Source organism: Mustela nigripes, chromosome 1, assembly GCF_022355385.1.
Source record: "Mustela nigripes isolate SB6536 chromosome 1, MUSNIG.SB6536, whole genome shotgun sequence".
NCBI classification, from domain to species: domain Eukaryota; kingdom Metazoa; phylum Chordata; class Mammalia; order Carnivora; family Mustelidae; genus Mustela; species Mustela nigripes.
Window position 1 is genome coordinate 200,416,855 of NC_081557.1, and position 5,383 is coordinate 200,422,237.

The 5,383-nt window shown below is 48.3% G+C and overlaps 1 pseudogene; it reads right to left on the bottom strand.

Annotated features, from left to right (window-relative positions):
* Positions 1 to 1,027: 1,027 nt before the first annotated feature.
* On the bottom strand, positions 1,028 to 2,479 carry LOC131998699 (forkhead box protein K2-like; annotated as a pseudogene).
* Positions 2,480 to 5,383: the final 2,904 nt, after the last annotated feature.

Sequence of the window (5,383 nt, forward strand, 5' to 3'; positions counted from 1 at the left end):
AGACCTGCAGATGTCCTCAAGTCGCTCCAACTGAACTTCAACAGGACAGTCAAAAGGAGATTATTCTGTCCCTGCAGCTCTGCCTGCCCCTGGTGCCTCCCTTAGGGAGGGCCACAGGTCTCTAAGCTCCTCTGCTTGGAGTTAACAAGCTAAGCTTGGAGTGGGGAGACTTTCCAGAACCAGACTTTGTTGCAAGTGGTTTTGTTTTTTGAAAAAGGTGTGACTTCTTTAAGGAATTTTAAGACCACCTGCTTTTTTGTGTTTTCGGTGCTGAGGTGAACCCCAACCACATGGCCCTCTACCCACTGAGATAACATGCTTCCAGCGCAGGTGAGAGACAATGTCTCATTTTGGCATCACAGAGTTAATCTAAAAGTAAGAAAAACTGTCCTGATGGAGTAGACACTTACATGGGAACTGGAGGCAAGAATCAATAGGTTACGCATTAGAAGCCCTGGGCACACAACATCCTGACTCTATAGCTTCCAAGACCCTGGGGCAAACATACCAAGAGCCCTGGTTCAGAGGAAGCCTCTTCTCTTAAGCCTCCCCTTCGGTAAACCGGACTCATTATGATGTATTTGCATTGTGGTTTTAGCTCCCCCACCTTGTGGGACTGCTGCCTGGAAGGTTCCCACAGAAACCTGGTAGGGTCAAAACCTCCCCCTCCCAACTTGTGGGAGGAGTGCCCCAAAGGACTGGAAGCAGCCTCTATTAGAGATCACCCTGTCCAGAACCCAAGACTCTCTCACCCCCATAAAAACAAAGTACCCTTGTAGCCTCAGGGCAGTTGCTACCTCTGGGCCTGCCCACTCTCTCTTCTTGAGAATGTACTGTCCTTAAGAAACTGCTTTGTGCTTGCTCCTTTCCTTCTGGCTGTCTTTCTTGGAGCGTGGATCCTCATCTAAATCTTTTGTGGGGAATCCAAGAACTGCAGCCTCCATTCACACAGTGCAGTTTCTCTTAGTGGGAATAGTCTCAGTTGCTCCTTTGGGAGGTCCTTCTCCCTGCCTGCTGCCTGCTGCAGTCAGTCCACACTCAGGGTGAAGTTGATGCTTGTGCTGTCTTCCGTCTTGACCAGTCTCTGCTCTGGCCACTCTAGTCGCTGTTCCTGTGCTCTGTGGGCAAAGAGGCCAACACGTATTCACGTGTTCCCAGCTTGTGCATAGGACTCAACACTGCATTGTTCACTGGGTCGTGGACGGCAGCAGGGACTGGCACCATGTGAGTCCCGTTTTGTGTTACAGTTTTTAATGGGCAACTGGTGCTGACCTGGAGGCACCTGTTGTGTTGCGGTGACTGTCTGGACAGGGGCGGTCTGTGACATCTGGGTGATCCGGTCAGCATTGCCTGGTGTGACATGGCTAATCGCAGGAATAGGTTCTCCTTTCACCTTTACTTCTTTGTGATCTCCCTTCTCTTGTGCCTCTGCCTTAGGAGGGGCCAGCATGGCTGCCTGAGCGACCACTGCCTGGCTGGCAACAGTGTGTGTGTTCTCTGGGGCCAGGCTGGCCCTGCTGGTGATAGACGCCGCTGGGATCTGATGGATGACATGCACTCTCTGCACAACAAGCTGCCAGGAGGCCGAGGTCGTCACGGGGCTGTGACCGTGTAGGTGACAGGCCTGATGGTTGGTGGCAGCTGCTGCTGCATGGCAATTAAAAAGCGCCAGCTAGACAGCCCAGTGTGCTCTGGGCAGACAGGGCCTCTTGGATGACAGCCAGTTTGGACTCAGGCTCCAGGGTGGCTGGTGAACCTTCTTTTAACAGGCTCTTAGGGGTCTGGGCACCACTGCAGTGAGCAGACAGCACTCCAGTGTGATTGGGAGAGGCTGGGGCACTTCTAGATGAGAGGTCCCAGGTGTTTTGAAGCAAGGCCACGTCCCTACGCCGTCTATTCTTAGAAGCCTGGTCTATTAATTTGCTTTCAGAGTCTCCAGAATAAGCCTTTGCCTGGTTCTTCCCAGGAACCTGGTATTTTGATGAAATAACGATTCAGAGAGATTGCAGCAAATTGAATTCTCCCCATCCTTGTCCACAGTTCTGTAGTATGGATAGTTTTTAGTGATGTATAAATTCTATTTAGGGTGAGTTGTTTATCAGGAACCATTGTAATTGCTTGTACGATCAATTGTGCATAGGAACAAGGTGGCTTTGACTCCTCTTCTAAGCTGTCTTCACTGGAACTTCTTTTTCATTTTCTGGCTGCAAGTTGTCGGCCATTAAATTGAGGTCAGCTGGTATCACACAGCCCATTTTGTACCCCGAAGGGCCCGCTCCCCGAGGGCTGGATGTGCAGGCGTTTGCAGCACTGACGCCTTCCGTGGGGAAGGGAAGGGGACGGATGCAGTGGGCCACGGTGTCTGGAATGTTGATGCTCAGGGGCAAGACGTAGGGGGGCACCACAGCAGAGCCTCCGGCTACTCTGTCTTCTCAGCGAACCTGATCTCGGTGTTTGTGCCTGGAACCTAAACGCGCATGCGTGATAGCTGCCCCGGCAGGCGCTGACGCCTCTGGAGCACGCAGCCCGGGAAGGCGCCGTTCTCGCTGAGGCAGTGTGGGAAGCGTCCGCCGCCGGCGGGGGCGTGAGGCAATGGTGGTGGCCCGGAGAGGTGAAGCTCGAGTGGCCTACGGTCACGTCCACTGAGCCCTGCAACAAGTTGCGCCTGATGATTACCAAGTGCTTCTTCATCAGGTACTGGAACTCGTGGCCCTGGAAGTGCGCCAGGTCTCCGTCGTGAGGCGGGACCCGCCATATGCCTGAAAGTGTCCTGGCAGCCTTCCATGGCGGCCATGGAGCTGAGCGCCGCATGAGGATGCCTGGAGGGCGACAAGTGGACGCTTCTCCATAGTATTGATTGACCGAGTCATAGATTCATTTACTTGAGAGAGAGAGGGAGCATAAAGGGAGGGACAGAGGGAGAGGGAGGAAGAGTCTTAAGCGGACTCAGCACTGAGGGTGGAGCCTGGTGGAGGGGAATCTCACCACCCTGAGATCAGGACCTGAGGGGACACCAAGAGTCAGGCTTAACCATAGTTCCTGTAAAGGACATACCTGGGGGCTCTTCTTCTCTGGTGAAGGGCACTTTCAGTTTGAGAATGCTTCTCCACCGCAGTGGGAGTGTATATGTTGGGGGAGTCGGGTGGTCCTCTGGCTTCCAGGAGTCACTCTTTAGTCAGAGGCAGTGGAGAAGAGTGTTTAGAAGGACATTCCGTACTTCTGCCCTGTACCACTGAGGTGAGTTTGTTCTAAGTTGGGGATATCAATGGAGGTTCCATGAATTCCCTTTTTCCCCTGCTGCTGCCCTCTTCCTCAGTTGTCAGGAGAAATCACTGTGTTACTTCAGGGACCCCTAATTGTTCTGTTTCTGTTAGGAACTTTTTAAAGGACTGTTTGAGGTAAGCTTCCTTTACTTGTTCCACAACTGATGATCTGTTCTTTGTTCTTTTTCCTTTTGGAGGATAATGTCACATGTTCTATGTTTTAGGTCTCTCTACCATCTTTCTCTGTAAGTTACTTGCCTGAAAAGTTCTCATAAAAATTGCTTTTGTGGATAGTTTAAAAACCCTTCACTATTGTAGTCTTCCTTACGTCTGTTCCACTCATATGACTCCTATCCTATGCCTCAGAGGTAGTGAAATTGCGTGTGGTCATGGTTAAGATCTTTTAGGAAATTCTTCAGGCAGCTTGTATCATTTCTTTTAAAAATATATTTTCCTCTTTGACCCAGAATATACTGAAAAGTAATTTTATAGAAGATTCATTTCTGTCTTTCTGGATTTGTTCTATTTAAAAATCTTTTTTTCCCCTGTGATATAAAACAAGGAACCTGGCTTGGGCTTGTCTAGCAAGTAGTGTCCTGAAGTATATGAATTTGTTTTCTGGGGCTTCTGGTAACAAATTGCCACAAACCAAGTAGCCTGAAACAACAGAAATTTATTCTCATGATTGCGGAGATTAGAAATCCAAAATTAAGATGTCAGCAGGTCCATCCTCTCTCTGAAGACACTAGGGAAGAATCTGCCTTAACTCTTCCCAGCTTCAGGCAGTCCTTGGCACTCCTTGGCTTGCAGCTGCTTCATTCAATCTTGTCATTACATGGTCTTCTTCCTGTTTGTCTCTGTTTCTCTGTTTCTCCTCTTGCAAGGGCCTTATTAGTCCACTATAACCCATGATCTCCTTTTTACTGAACTGATTGCATCTGCAAAGATCCTGTTTCCAAATATGGTCACATTCTGAGGTTCTGGATGGACATGAATTTGGGGCTATACTATTCAATCTAGTAAGTAGGGATTGGGGGCATGTGGTGTATAGACACTGAACCCCCCAGGACTAAGAAGTATGTAAGTGTTAGTATTTGAGTAGTGTACTAGTGAAGGAATATTAGAAATCATGGTTTATCCTCTCTGTTCACTTGACTACCCAGTGTGCCTTCAAAACTTGCTTAGGAGTTATCTCAGGTATGGAGTATAATAGTGTCAGTGAGGGAACGCTCAAGAGGAGTGCTAGAGGAGAAAAGATACTCAATTTCATAATGAGCCCATTTGTTTCTTCAGGTATAAAAGTGGAAGCTTAGAGCCTGATCAGAAGATGATCTGCAGAGTGGGAGCTGCTCTGTAGCAAATATACAAGGAAACCGAAGTGGTTGGATATTATTGCTTTGCATAGTGCCTTTCCAAGTACCTCGGGTTGAAGCAGCTTCTCTTCAACCACAGCCTCAGGTCAAGAGCTGTATTTGCCTCTCCTCCAGCAGAGAAAGCCTCATCTTCAGCTCTTGCATGGACTTGACTTGGGAGGAGGTGGGTTCTTGAAGTAGGAGAGAGCACAGTGGTGAGGACAGTGCAAATCCCAGCACTGGACATTCTGTCTCCAGAAAAGTAAGCATTCATGATTGCTACCTTGGCCACTGTCTTCTCACCCTGATCGCTAATCACCTGTGCTAATGTAGAAAAGGAGTTTGAATCCTCTGACTTTTGCTTGGGCTTAGAGTTCTTTTCAAAACCCCAGAGCTGCTGAGAAAACTCTACCTAGTAGAGAAAAGGTATTTACTCCATTGTCTCATTACATACATAGGTAATTAGATTTGAAAAATAAAGGATAAGGGCTCCTGGGTGGCTCAGTAGGTTAAGCCTCTGCCTTCGGCTCAGGTCATGATCCTAGAGTCCCAGGATCAAGCCCTATTTCAGGCTTCCTGCTCAGCAGGGAGTCTGCTTTTCACTCTGACCCTCTCCCCTCTCATGCTCTGTCTTTCTCTCTCATTCTCTCTCTCTCTCTCTCTCATTCTCTCTCTCAAATAAATAAATAATAAAATTTAAAAAAAAGAAAAAGAATAATGTTGGCTAGTTAAGAGTAAGAGTTATTTATTTATTTATTTATCTTTTCT